Source organism: Pelodiscus sinensis, chromosome 7 (assembly GCF_049634645.1).
Source record: "Pelodiscus sinensis isolate JC-2024 chromosome 7, ASM4963464v1, whole genome shotgun sequence".
Classification (NCBI taxonomy): Eukaryota; Metazoa; Chordata; order Testudines; family Trionychidae; genus Pelodiscus; species Pelodiscus sinensis.
In genome coordinates this window covers 48,223,189-48,238,523 of record NC_134717.1, presented here as the reverse complement: position 1 = coordinate 48,238,523, position 15,335 = coordinate 48,223,189, and the positions used below count along the sequence as shown (strand labels likewise).

Below are 15,335 nucleotides of genomic sequence, written 5' to 3'. Positions count from 1 at the left end.
ATTGCCTCAAAATGGTAGTTTAAAAGACAACTAGATCAACAGTCTGACAGTATTCCAAAAGACAGCTGTTATTTAAAGTTACAGAAAAAATAGAACAAGAAAAGTATATTTTTTCTCATTGCAACAGCAAAATGTGAAAGTCTCAGATACAATGGAAACAGGTCAGAAAGACAAGAACCACGGGTATGAATAAAGAAGTAGAAAAGCAGCAGAATTAGAAAGGAAACCCAAAAAGGGTACTTCAGAGAATATCTAAAATATATAAAGCAGAACTGTGTAAAGGAAGTGCTTCCAGTTCATATAGTTGTTTGTGAGCTGCAAAAGCGGTAGTGGGGAAATAGTGTTTAACGTGGCATAAACATTTAATGAGATAATGTGTTGAAGGCTCCTCTTAGCAATTTTAGCCAGGCTTACACAAACCTTTACCTTTTAGTCACCTCAAGCTCCATAAAATTTTCCTGACTCTTGACTCACCCCCTCTTCCCAAATAACACTTGTTTCTTACTCACTTGTCATGTGAGCTGCTTGAAAATTTTCTTGAAACCTTTCATGGGAATGTATTGATTTTGTCTGAAGTTTTGACATGAATTATTGAAACATTTAATTTGATCAGATCAAAGCACTTTGTCTCAATGTTACTATTTTGATTTCTATGTTATAATATATGTCAAAATGATAACACTGAAATAAAGCACTTCAACCTTATTGAAGCAAAATGTTCAATATGTCATCAGGATGTTTTCAAAACACAATTTGTCTGAATTTTCTTTTCATGAGGAACTCTGATTATCAAATTTCCATTTCAATCTGAGATGAAAGGAAATTTTGATACGTCAGAATTTCCAGCAGAATGGAAATTCTGAATTTCAAACAGCTGAATTCAACACACTATATTAAATGAATGAATAACACAGCTCCAGTAGTTACAGAAAAGTCTATGATAAGAGACTTGCCCACAAAAAATGAGGTGTGGCAACAACTAAGCCATTGGAGGATTGTGTGCTTATGCTGATCAGTTTTAGGAATTATATAGCAATTTACAAATGTTTATTTTCTAATTGTCATATACCCCATCCCCACACCAAGAGGAAGGCAAGTGTTGTTATCTCTGTTATCTCTGTCATTCTACTCCAATCAGGAAGGAGTTAATGAATCCAGCTAAGCACAAGTAACTCCAAGCCCATGCACCTGTGAGTCCTTCTGCACTTGGAAAGGATGGCTCTTTAAAAGGATAGATGCAAGACCAGTGAGCGATAGTACTCAGAGGGAAGAAATTAGGTCACCAAGCTCTCTGGATCTATGTATCAAAGGCTATGAGAGTTATTAGAAAGTCTCTGGTGTCTGTACCCTCTAGTTGAGTAGAGGGCCCTTCTTAATTCCTCCTCAACCTTAGAGCCTAGGAAAGCCAGCCTTTGCCTCTTTGATTAGAAATCCAGCCCTATTTAGAGATGACTCACTTAGTTGTCTTGCAGGGTGAATGGGATGAATCTAGACTATTTGTGGGCTATCAGACCATTCAACTTTTCCTTCCTAGTTTGGACTGTTGCTAACTCCCATGAGGCAGAAGAGGAATTGCCTTTTTGATAGATAAATCCTTCTCAGGCTGACTCTTCAGCAGCTCCTGCTACAAGAAAAAGGTGTTGGGGATGAAGGAAGCACTTCCATTACTCTATGGGGTCTTTGAGGTAAAGCCTATGATCATCTCTATTTACAGATGTGGAACCTGAGTCACACAGAGGATAACATTTTCAATATTTAGTTGTATAAATGTAAGTATGTAAATTCACAGCTAAAATTTCCTCTGGCCACAGTGAAGGGCAATTCAGTAGCATGAGGGGCAGAAATGTGGGTAGGTCTAGGTACTGAAATGAGAACAAGAGATTCCTGAACTTTGACTGATGCAGACTCCGATGCTGTGGGTCAACTCACGTACTTTTTTTAAATTTCCCTAGATACAAAATAGATAAATATAAATAGCCCCATCTCATTGTGATTTGAGAGGGCAGTTCATGTTTGTAGAGCTTTATTTATATGTTAAAATTCACCAGAAAATCCACAGCAACTGGGCTTGTTTATCTTTAAAAGAATCACTTGGAAAACATTTTGCATGTGGTTAGTTTTAGGAGCATTCTAAACTTTCATCCCCTCCCTAGATTGCTAGCCCAGCCCTGTGCACCGTGGTGTGAACTGGGCTGACAGGAAGCAGTGACCTTGGAATAATGAGGGAGGATGACCAAGTTTGTTTCTTTGCCTCATCCAAAAAAACCAAACCCAACCCCAAAATCCCATTATGAAATAAAGCTACATACTGGGTTTTAAAATGTTATAATGATGCCAGATATCATATTAATTCAGAATAAATAATAAAATTCCTTGTGTGCAATAAAACCCACAGACTGTGCTTTGCTTAATAGGGAGAATATTAAAGTGACCATGACCTCTTGTCAGGAAATGTGCTTTTTTTTTAATTAAGCCTCTAATATCAGAATCAATTTCACATTAACTGTCTGATTTATAGATCAAAAAGCAAGGAAATGTGGAGTCACTGTTAAAACTGCTAGCTGTCACTCTGGCTGAATTTTAATTCATACATATCCAAACTTTCTTGAAATCTGGGGAATTTCAGAGTTTCACATCTGGTATTTTGGGTCAAGTCCATCTCTGGAAGCAACTAGTTGTCCCTCTAGCTACATGGTTCTTGTGGTGGATTGTAAAATACCTATTAAGCCATCAGATTTGTAGAAAATGGCTAAACTCATGCAAGGTTTCTGTGGTAGAATTTCACACTAAATGCATGATCCAAATTATGAATTATGCATTTAGTGTGAAATTCTACCACAGAAACCTAGCATGAATTTAACCATTTTCTACAAATCTGATGGCTTAAGTGCTGGTGAATTTTCACAAATATTTAGAGTGACCATATTTCCCTATATCCCGTACTGGACACAAAGGGGAGCGGCTGGTGCTTGGAGCTTTAGCGCAAAGGGGGCGGGGGCCTGCCAGCACTCAGGACTCCAGCCCCATGGTGGAGAAAATGGAATGACGGTGGGGCTGTGCCTGGGAACCGGGCTTCAGCCCCTCCCCCCCAGTGGATCAGGGCAACTCCCCGTGGCAGCAAAAGGCTTCAGCCCTGTGGCAAGGGCCACCTGGGAACTGGGTTGCAGCCAGTAGTGGGGGCGCTAGCGAAAGAGGTTTCACTACCTGGGAGGGCACTAGCTGTCGGGCCTTCAGCCCCATGTTCCTGAAAGCCTAGCAGACTTTCCCCCTACTTTAGGGTGCACAGGGAGGGAAGACACACACTACCACCTGGTTTCTCTCTCTGCACCCTGCCTGATTCCACACACCACGTGCTGATGCTTACTTTATCACCAGCCACAAATAGGATGCTGGCTACACTGATGGGCGAACTCGAGGACCAGCAGGGGCCATGCAAATATGGGACATTTTGCCCCTTTTTTTAAAAAAAAAGTTAGGATGCCTATGAGACAGCTTAATATGGAGCAGGCCCAGTAAAAACAGGATAGAAGGTCACCATAGAAATCTTCCATTGTTTTTTAATGATAATCACGTGAACTATACATGAGAAATATATAAACTGTTACTTCCAAAGAGCTGACTTAACTGGATTATTATGACTATTCCTAAAATAACACTAAAGAATTATTCAATGCTATATTATATTTGCAGCCAGTTACTGAAAACTATTAAATAGATTTTGTTATGAAATTGGCTGGACATCTCACTATTAACATCTTCACAACTAAATGATACAATTCATGACACCGACTCACTAATTGATAGTAACTGCTTTCAATGTATTATACATGTATAGTGGTTGCGATGCCCTCTGCTGCGTGAACAACAAGGTCGAACACTGTTATAATAAAGAATGATGGAAAATCATTGTATAGCATAAATTTATTAATTTAAAACCAGTTATGTTTAGAATATTTTTTTTCTTTTCTTGAAATTCTGCTTAAATTAAAACTTACACGATAGCAAGCTTGCTCTATAATCTTGTTAATAATCAAACTTGGAGTTTACAAAAAATCATCAAACCTACATGGCTGTGTCTAGACTGGCCAGTTTTTCCAGAAAATCAGCTGCTTTTCCGGAAAAACTTGCCAGCTGTCTACACTGGCCACTTGAATTTCTGCAAAAGCACTGACACCCTACTGTAAGAAATCAGTGCTTCTTGCGGAAATACTATTCTGCTCCCGTTCAGGCAAAAGTCCCTTTTGCACAAAGCTTTTGTGCAAAAGGGCCAGTGTAGACAGCTCAGATTTGTTTTCTGCAAAAAAGCCCCGATCGCGAAAATGGCGATCAGGGCTTTTTTGTGGAAAAGAGCATCTAGATTGGCACAGATGCTTTTCCGCAAAAAGTGCTTTTGCGGAAAAGCGCCCGTGCCAATCTAGACGCTCTGTTCCGAAAATGCTTTCAACAGAAAACTTTTCTATTAAAAGCATTTCCGGAAAATCATGCCAATCTAGACGCAGCCCATATGTTTAATTAGTGAGCCAGAAGGCAAATTATACTAATTTTCTTCATTTAATAGCTAAGAGGATATTGCGGGTGTGTGTGTGTGTGTGTGTGAGAGAGAGAGAGAGAGAGAGAGAGAGAGAGAGAGCTCCCCCACCATTCATATGTGATGGTAGTACTTGTGTCATATATTGAGTACCCATGTGAAATAGACCAGCATTTCTCAAACAGGGGTCTGCAGTCCCCTAGGAATTTCTGGGGGGGTCAATGGGTCCCACTGATCAGCTTATCCTGTATCTTCTTTCCCTGATGGGGCCAAGGCAGGCTCCCTACCTGCCCTAGGCACACAGCCAACCAAGGAGGCTACAAGCGCTGCCCCCTCCCGTGTGCTGACTCCACAACTCCTATTGGCTAGGAACAGTGACAAACAGGAGCTGTCGGGGTGGCAACTATAGGTTCAAGGACAGTGCAGAGAGTATCCCTAGTCAGCCCCATGTCTAGCAGCTGCAGGGACCTAATGACCACTTCCTTGGAGCCATGGTAATTACCATATATCACTATATATCACCAGGACCTTTGACCCTAACCCTCTGCCTCAGCCTAGAGTATCCTGCATTCAAATGCCCTTCCTAGAGCCTTTAGTTTTGCACCCCTCCCAATACCCTATCCCAGCTGGAGCACCCTCCTGCACCCCAACTCTTATTCTCTGGCCCCATCCCAGAACCCTGTCCTCCCTGCCCCCACCACATGCCAGCTCTCTGCCCCAGTCTGATGAAAGTGTGTGAGGTGAAAGTGAGAGGGGAGAGAGGCTCTGGGAAGGGATGGAGATAGAGGCCCCCAAAAATTTAAATTCAAATGGGGGCCCTTGCATTGCTAAAGTTTGATTACAAAAGCACATGATATATTTTGTTTCATGAAACTTCAACCTTCTCAGCTGCACTCTACCCACAAAACTAGCTCCCCAAATCTATTTCTAACATATCAAACCAGAGGAATTTCAGGCAATTCCTATTTTTGTTTAATGACCTTCAAAAGATCTCTTTTCCTTCTAATTGTGGAATTTTCCCCTAAAATGATCACCTCATCAAAGCCCAGCACAAGAATATACAGTGACACTGGAACATGGATAGATTTAAGATCTGACATTTCACAATCCTTCATGGCTAGACTAATTATAGTATTTGAAAAGAGATACTCCAAGCTTTCCAGTGAGAGATTTCAGCCAAAGAAAATCCAAGAGATACAGATCTTAAAATTATCACATTTTTTTTATGAATACAAACGCTCTTTTAGGTAATTTTTTTAGGTGTTTGATTTCTTGCAGTTGAATTGATAGTAATTAAGATTAGCACTAAGGTGTCTCAAAGGTGCACAACAAATGTCCCAATACAGCTCTATAAAATATGTAAAGTAATCTTCCTAAAATGTATGTGTCTATACAGAATGCATAATTTTGTGGTCTTGCATAAAAGTTGTTACCTTTTATATCAGGGCCTATCAAATGCTGGGATGGTTGCTATGGAAGAATTATGAAGTGTTTATTGCTGGCATTCATTTGAAATACAGTAATGTAGATAACTCATGCTTTGTTGTGAGACTGGGTGCCCATCTCAGATTCAAATTGCCAAAATACATTATTTTTATTTTAAATACATGACAGATGTTTATTGCAATATGTTCCAGCTATAATATTTATATCTAAAAAAATAGTATGGGGATAAGTTAGTTGCATATTTATATCTGCATCCTATCTAATAGCAGTTGAAACATTTAATGTTGTATACTATACCCAGCAAGATTTGACAAAAGTATGTTTTCACTTTCACAATAGAATATTTATAATATTCTATATAAATCAGTTATGTTAAATGAGACTTTGCAGTGCACTGTGTCTTAGCAATACTTTCCAAAATGTTATGTCCTTGTGATTCATACCACTCATCAGTGACTGACTGCTTTTGGGCCAGGTGAGCCTCAAAAAAGTCAGGGAATTGGTTAGGAAAAGCATCCAAAAGTCTGGACACTCATCCAAACTAGCTGAATATAGTGGAGTTGCAGTATTGGGTTAGAAGTGATTGTAGAGTAGGATTGTAAAACAGGATGTCACATAAGATTTGCCATGTAGTGCCAGGACCAGGAAGCACTGTTTACTCATGACCCTGCACTATTTTTTATTTCAGTGTGGGGGAAAAAAATAAGCTGAATCTAATTCCAAAAAATGCTTGATTTTTAAAATTTGGGGGAAAGATGTGTGTCACATCTGTCTAAAACAATTTGTCCACCTGCAGGACTCTGACCCAAAGGTGAAATTCTGACATACATTCCTGTAAGTCAAATAGCAGTCCCCCTTTACCCATTTTTGCATGTTCCAGTTTCAATGCAGCACTTTACTCTTCAAACTTGAACACACAGGATCAGAGAATTTCTCATAAAACACATTACAAAATTATTAATGTATTCAGTGACAAAATTCTCATAGCCTAATGTTGTATCTCTCTCTCCACATGTCAGTGGTATATGCCAAAGAATGAAATGCACAGAGCTGTGTGTCCTGGAACAAATGGGAAAATGTGCATACAACAGCAAACAAAAGGTAAGAAAGACACAGCATATACTGACCTCCATTCACTGGAACCTGCTTTCCAGTTTCTGAAAGACTTGGGAATTCACTAGTGAAAATGCTGTGTGCTGAAAGGCCAGAAATGGCTGGAAACAACAGCCATACATATGCTTCAGGGAGAAATTCAAATTCACTTTTGAACTTCAAAGACACAAATTTGACATAGACCAAAGACAATATAGAATGACTTACAACAGGCTTCAGAACAGGTGTCACACAGTAAAGCTGTGAATGAATACACAATTCATGTCCCAAAGAAAATAAATTACAGTTGTTTCCACATACATTCACTAAAGGGATGGAGGAAAAACACACATGCTTAACTTTTTGCGTGAGTTGTCCTATTGAATTGAATACCATGGTTTTTTAAGTACCGTCTTTGAACTTATGTTAACAAATCAGGAAAGACCAATATATACTTGATTATTAGCACACATTACTACTACTTAATTAATGCTACTTTGTTAATACAAACTGTGCCTTCACTAGCAAAATAAATCTGTGGCATTCATTGCTTCAGGAGATTGATATTAGGCCTGTTATGTCATTTCAAATTCTGCACAGGTTGGCAATGTCTCTTAACCATGGGCAGGTGAAAGGAACATATCAAGTCAGGTCCTCATCTGGTGTAAACTAAAATAATAGTAGTCTCCGCACACTTGGTAGCACTCCCTGTGCAGTGGAAGGTGTTAACTGGAGACTGACCTCTCACTGCAGCAAAAGAGCCTCTGGATCAGAGCCGAAATACAGCAGCGATAGTGTGTGGGAAAGGAAGCTTACATTCTGGCTTGGGCTGTGCTTGTACTGAAGTGCACAAGAGGAAGTCAGCCTCCGGAGTAGTCAATCAGACTGCTGTCAGCGGCACTAAGTTTAGTTATATAAGTTACATATTTTAAGGTGCGATGCATGGGTCTTTTTTAACGAGTGAAGTTAGTGTTCATTGAAAAAACTATCGGACAGGCTAGATAACTGAATTCCTTTGTTTGTCCATACAAAGCCTACAGCATGGATGATGGTGCAAAGTGCCCCACATCACCACTGCTGACACTCTTTGGAAAGCTTGCCATAGTTCACTCTCCATGTCCATTCTGTCCTTTACATCTCTGCTCAAACTGCCCACTTAACAAGGCTCCTCTTAGTGAGTCAAGGTCTTCTAAGCATGCACCCTTATGTCAAGACTGTGCTGGGTGCTTACCAGCACAGATGTGCAGGGCTGAAGGTGGGGGAAGTCCCTATTATTTGCTCTGTTTGGTTTTTTTAATCATGTGGCCAAGCACATCTGCCTTTTCTATTTCGACACTGATTTTGAATGAAATGCATTATAGAAACGGGGAAGGGGGAATTCTCCACTTTGTTACCCCAGCCTAATGCCACTAATTTCAGTGGAATTCCTCTGGCATAACAAAGTAGGCCCATAAGCATAAAAGTCCTCCCCAGCAGAGAGGAGCCTGGTCATTTGTTTGTTACCCATTTACAATCAGTTGATTGTTTGTCATTTTTTTGTAAGTCCAGAAAAGATGCCATTCATTCAAAACACCACATCCATTTCTTAGCACAGGAGGCATTTCATAGATGCATAGCAAGCAAAGCAATTGCATACAATGTTTTGTTTTATTGATTCTGATTTAACAATAGCAGATCTTAGCCTTTATCTCTGACAGGGAAAGGGCCCAAATCCTGTGGTGGTAACAACTTGATCAGAACTCCCATTGAAGCTGATGAAAGTTTTGCTTGAATAGAGGCTGGGGAGTTTTACAAGCTAGTATAATCATGCCATTGTGAACAGAACAAACTATCTTTGCTAATTTTTTAAAAATTCTAACATGTATTGTTTTTTCCTGTCTCTCTGTCTTGTACAATTAGATTCATAGTGACTGAGGATGACTGGCTCTAAAGAGTATGAAAGTGAGAAATCTAGAAGTGCTAAAATACTTCAAAAATAGGTCATTGATTTTTGAAAGCCTCTAATGCCATAGCTGTAAAGCATTTATTTGCACTCTTTAAGAATGAACAAAGTCACCAGAACTTGGGCACCTTATAGTTTATCAGAGCATCACTTATTTATATTGATTACATCCATATGTTGTCATGCTCTTTAGAACTGGTTTCTGTACTTCTCAAATGCTCTTGATCCATCCTAAGTATTTTCAGGGCACCTATCAGCATAAGATCCACTTGTGCCCTCCATTGTACTCTGATTTGCTACAAAGAACTCCATTGTCACTAGTGGGAGCTACTCAGTGCCTGTTTCAGACTCAATAACTGTGGTTGACTGTTGGTTTTCTCTGTTATGATGCCTTGTCTTCTGTCATTGTAGGGAGTCTTACAATGTGCTCTGAAAATGATCAGATGTCAGCTCTAGTTTTATCCCGTCTGGTAGGTCATTGCACAGTCAAGTGTCCTTTCCTGTGTTTCATGCCAAGCACTTGGCAGCAGCATTGCCCAGAGGAGCAGAGCTGTCACGGTGGGCCATGAGTGAATGGCTGATTGCTGAAGTAATTTGGTCCCAACCCATATAGGACCTGAAAGATTAATACCAGAGCCATAATTTAGCACCAGGGATGAAGTGAGAGCTAGTGACGGGTAGAGAGCCTGCATGATGTGTGTTTGTCACTTTCTTTCCTACTAAGGAGGCAGGCTGCTGTATCCAGCACAAGCTTCAGTATCCATTGTCTTCCCTGCTTATCTGAAGGTTCACCTAAGTTACAATAGCCCATCCTGGAGGGGGTGCATGAAGGGATTGGTATGACTAGGGTCTCAGCCAAGAGAAAGGAGCGGAGCTTCCTAGTAGGAAGGAGGTGAAAAAAGGTATTTCCATTGTTGTTCAAGATGTAGTTCTGAGTCTAGCAAGCCCTAAAGCTGAAGTGGTAGAGGAAGATCAGTGTCCTGACTAGATTCCTCCATGACCCTGTGTTATACACCTTCTTACCAGCCACACTTTTGAGCCAGCTCTTCAGTCATCATGGTGTTAATCTCATTCAGGCCGTGTGACATTATTCTGATGCTGCTGAGCACAACTGCAGGGCAGGAGATTTACAGCTGCATTTCATCAGAGCTGTGTTGACAATAAAGCCTGAGGTGTCTCAAACCTTTGACACTGAATTATAAGCAGAGGATGAGAATAAACACCTAAATAAAACATGCACTGAGGTTTAGATAACAAACATCATTGAGCTGCATACTACCGCATGCTCAGTGGAATCGATAGGAAAATATTTTGGCCAAAATGTGCAGACTTGGGTGCCAAAAGTTAAGCTTCTAAATTCCGTGTAAATACATGGTCCATTTTTCCAAGGGTTCTGAGCACTCACTGCTCCCATTACTGTCACCTTGCAGATTAAGGGCCACATGTTACTCTCAGATACATTGTTATACAACAGAAATGAATAGATTCCTGTTCCCTCTTGTATCCCTTTTGTAGAACTCAGGTAAGAAATGGAACCCCAACCCAAATATTTAGTCTAAGAACGTGTGTGATATGACACTTAGGCCATGGTTCTGATCCCACAGTGATTTAACTCCAGCAGTTGTGGTTGGGTTACTAGTGATTTAACATTTTGTAAGTAAGAAGAGAAACAGATCCACAGGTCCAAAAATCTGTTACATTGTTGTAAACTGGGCAGTATTCCCTTGGTTTCAGCCTCACACCAGTGTAACTTGGAGAAAATGTTTGCCCTTGAAGGCTGCAAGCTAAGACTGAAGATGATAAGCTCTCCTCATTAGTTGGGATTGGTCCTGCGTTGGACAGGGGGCTAGACTTGATGACCTCCGGAGGTCTCTTTCCAGCCCTAGGATCACTGTTCAGAAACAACTCGTACTTATGTGATGTGGGAGTTTAGGTGGAGTAAAGGCAGTAAATTGCTCATAATATGTATATGCATGACAATACTTATATTTGCATGATTATGAGATCTTGATCTCATTTGGAGTCTAACACCATTGGCAACCTGAATTACTCTCAAGTAGCAAAGCAGAGGAATTTCACCACGAACCATGCACTCTGCTCAACTTCCAGACCCTGTCCCCCACAGTGCCTCCTGCCTAACAGTGGGCTCCACCAATGAGCTCCTTCCCCTCTCTCCCAATGTCTTCTACCCACTATGGCTCAGCTATTCAGTAGTGTGTAGGAGGTGCCGGGTGGGGAAACAGGGCAGGTAGTGGCAAGGTGCGGGGCTGGAGAAGGGGGTGGAGTGTTGTAGTGTGTGTGCATAAGGGAAGACTGGCAGCATGAGGCATAGAATGCCGCCTAACATTGCTAGGCATGGGTTGAGTAGGGGAAGCTGCCTTCAGAAAGGTTACTGAGCATGTGTAGTCTATGTGAGCATGCTCAATACAAGCCAAGCAGCAAATCGGGAGGGCAGTGGTGCAGAGAAGGACAACAGCATGGACCTGCATGTTCTGCTCCCACATGTTGGCTCTGGCATGAGGATGATGGAGGGGAAAGGGGGTTAGCAGGTGTGTGCAGGGCTCCGCTGATGCACTGACTCCCCGGGTGCTCCAGGGCTGAAACTCTGAAAAGGTCTTCTCTTGCCCAGGATAAAGAGGACTTTTTGTGCCAAGAATGGGGTCCTGGGGACTGCAGTGCTTTTGGCTTCCTTTCCTGACTTTGGGGATGTTTCTAGGCTTACTTTTCTTTGCATTAGCATGTGGTGAAGGTTCACAGAGCTGAGACGAGACAGATGATTGGCCTGATAATATAGTGAAGCTTTAGGTTGCCAGGTCTCCAGTTTTAAAAAGCCCCATTGAAAAGGAACCCTGATGGCTCTCGTTACCACCAGGCAGTTAAAAGTCTGGTCAGCGGTGCAGGGGGGCTAAGGCAGGCTCCCTTCCTGCTGTGGCTCCATGCGGCACCTGGAAACTGTGGCACATCCCACCCCCCACCAGCAACTGTGCTGCCAGGGAGCGCTGCACACTGCCCCCTCCCAACTGCCAGCTCTATAGCTTCTATGTCTGGGAATCACCACCAATGGGAGCTGTGGGGTTGGCACCTGCAGATGGGGAAGAGCACATAGACACCTAACTGTGTCTCTGCATAGGAACCTGAGGGAGATTACCCCACGGTTTCAGTGAGCTGTTCCATTTAAATGCTGCCTGGAGCCTGCCCCCAAACTCACACCACTGCCTGATTCCCCTCTTGTCCCCCAAACCTCCTGTCACAGAGCATCCTGCTGTACCCCAACCCCTCATCCTCAGCCCCACTCCAGAGTCTGCACCCCAGCTAGAGTCCTCACACACCCCTGCATCCCAAACTCCTACCACAGATCTGATCCCTCCACACACACTCCAAACCCCTCCATTCCTGCCCAAAGTACCCTCCTCCCTCCCAAACCTGTAATCATCTGCCTCACCCCAGAGCCTGCCACCCCCAGCCAAAACCCCCTCACCTCATTCCTCTTCCCCAGCCAGGTGAAAGTGAGCAAGTTAGGATTGGGAGAGTGAGTGACAGAGGGAGGGGGGATACAGTGAGAGGGGTCAGGACCTCAAATGTAGGACAGAACCAGGGTGTTTGGTTTTGTGCAAGTAGCAAGTCGGTAAGCCTAATGCAGTTGTGTAAATTCTAGTGCGAACAAACCTCTATGTAGCAGCTTCAAAGGTGAGCAACTACTTTGATTTGATTGAATCCTTGTTTCCATGATGTGCAACATTTGAAGGACAAGGGACTGGTGCGGTTTTTTCTGTCTCAGAAACCACACAGAGGAAAGGAGAGAGAGGAAGGATGGATATGCATTTGATCAAGGCAATGGAATACCGTTTTAGGTCTTCCAAGATAGCCAAAAAAAAGTAAAGTATAATCATATTTAACCATTGTGCTGCAATGTTTGAAGGAGAGTGTTACTTTAGTAAGATCAGTACATTCACGTCAAAAGGAGTTGGGATCAAGGAAAATAACTAAAGCCAAAAGAAACTAGCGGCATAATCAGAATCGCTGGCAGCACAACCGCATTACCATGAGATGATCATTTTAAGCCTGCAGTTAGTCTCATGCTTTTTACAAAATTGTGGAGTGCATGTGCCCACAAAGTGTCAGGACACAACCATTCCCTACCAAGCCTGAGCCACAAGTGCCTGCTATATAATTCAGTCTCTCTAGACCTACTATGCCCGCAGGCATGCTCTGATTTAAAAGAGTTTCTCTCCTAACAGAAATAAGGAACCATGATCAAGTTGTAGATTACATGGCTCGCTGCCCACTGGATTTTTCTGACAAATCCCTTGATATGCTCTGTCTCAACTAGAAAGTCTTGGATCCTTGCCATGCAATTTGTGGGACTTGGCAGTGATTCTGTAGGGATCCCAGCAATTTTGTAGTGCTATGTTGGACCCTGGGTGTAAATTTGAGCAATTTGCATGGATTTATCACTCTTTGTAGTTTGAGTCTGTAATTGGCTCCAATAAAGACCCCTTAAGGCAATACCTTAAGACCTTTGCAGTTTAATAGTTTCACTCCAGGTTCCTAATGTAAATTAATAGGTCAAATAAAGCCTGTAAGTGTGCAATGATGATTACATAGGTCTCACTTTTTAAAGGAATTCTTGCACTATCACATTTAGACAGTCTTCAAAGTATGTGAATTACAGTGCAGGTTGAGGCCTGAAAAATCAATGACCACTTTAATCATTCAGTTAAAACCTTTGCAAATCATTAGCTCTTTGGTATGTTTAAAATATTTAACCTTGCATCATAAGTCAACTTATTACTTTCTAGTATGACAACTGAAGAATAATCCATGACAGCTAAATAAGCAAGTATATCATCAAAACGGAAAGCATTTGAAACCTACAAGTCACCTATGTCAGCTTTAGCTGATTTATAACGTTTAGCTAAGGTCACTCTTCTAGTAACAAAATATAAGTGCCAAGAAAATCCCTATTCAATTACATAGTAACAGTTTATCATGACTTTCACTGATTAGCATAAACTCTTCCAAGATTTGAGCATTGGAACAGAACAGGGAGAATAAAGCATAAAACAAATCCAATGAAAGACAAACTGTTATTTAAATCACCTTAACAGCTATGTTCCTGACTAATTTCCAGATGGCAGATATGCATGAATGTGCATTAAAAAAAAAGAGGGGCTTTCAATCCCGGCAGTCTAAAGGAGTAAAGAAGAAAGCACTGAGCACAGTTACATATCATGTGAATGACAGCTATCTTTTGAGATTCCCTCCAAGATCTTTTCTACTTGGCTTAGCCAGAACACCTTGCCCAGTTCTGAGAGAACAGTTCATCCAACTCCCTGGAATCCAAAACACTCAGTTTGACTCTGGATGTCACCAGGTTCCTTTATTTTACATATAGCAAAAGTGTGCTGAGTTGATCATACTCAAGTGTAGGGGCATGCGTGGCTATTGAGCTTATCGACACATCCAAAATTACAAAGGCAACCTTTTCCTTTATATACATTTACAAATTGCATCACATTTTCTATGCATTAAAGCTTTACAATTTTGGATTGGTTTTGGTTACTTTACAGGAACCTGTCCCAGCCCAGAATGTTCTGTCTGTGTGCTATTTATGTGAAGCTTGATCTTTACATTCCAGGTTTGTGCATAGATCCCTAGCTTCAAGGTGTTGCTGCTTATCTTAGCTAGCACAGACATCCTTACTCCAGCTAATTGTTTGTCAATCATGCTCCTATTTACACCTCAGCCTTCCATTCACCTTTCCTAAGTGTGCCCACTAAGAAATGAGACCAGTTACTTCTTGTCAAGCCAGGCTTACAAGAGCCATCTGCAGAATGTTGACATCAATAAGATCAAAATCCTTCTTGTCTACATTCAAGTTTCCCTTCTCTTTCGTTCTTTGCCTTGGCTGTTGTTTCAAGGCAGTTGTCTTTCAAACTAGACTATTATTTATCTGATATCATTTACTTTTTATTAGTACTGCTGCCAGTTGTCAATATTCCTGTGATGAGGTATACTAGACAAGCTGAGGCTCTCTGCTGGAGGCCCTGCTACCTCCTTTTCCAGAAAAGGGCAGTGGAGAGGGTCCGCCAAGCTACCTAGAGTGTCTGAGTGGACAGAGCCAATCTGGACAGTCTAACATAAGAAGAGCTGCAGGGCCAGTGGAAGAGCAGTTCCTTGCTGGAGCATGGATGGTGTGTGGGTGGCTGGAGCTGCAGACCCTCAGACAGGACAATGCTGCCAGAAGCAGGGGAGAGTGAGGAGGAGCCCGGAGCTGGTTGCCAGGACTCCATTAGGTTAAGACCATAAGGGTGAAGACAGTGCAAG

The 15,335-nt window shown here is 41.8% G+C and overlaps 1 long non-coding RNA gene across 2 annotated transcripts in view; it reads left to right on the top strand.

Annotated features, from left to right (window-relative positions):
* LOC142830200 (uncharacterized) overlaps positions 1-15,335 on the top strand; it is a 50,955-nt gene that overhangs the window by 30,188 nt on the left and 5,432 nt on the right. The window contains exon 3 of one of the 2 annotated variants that reach the window (XR_012905236.1): positions 6,994-7,075. This is a non-coding gene — a long non-coding RNA (uncharacterized LOC142830200). Of the gene's footprint in view, positions 1-6,993; positions 9,479-15,335 lie in introns of both variants that reach the window. The other variant, XR_012905237.1, reaches the window with a different exon arrangement.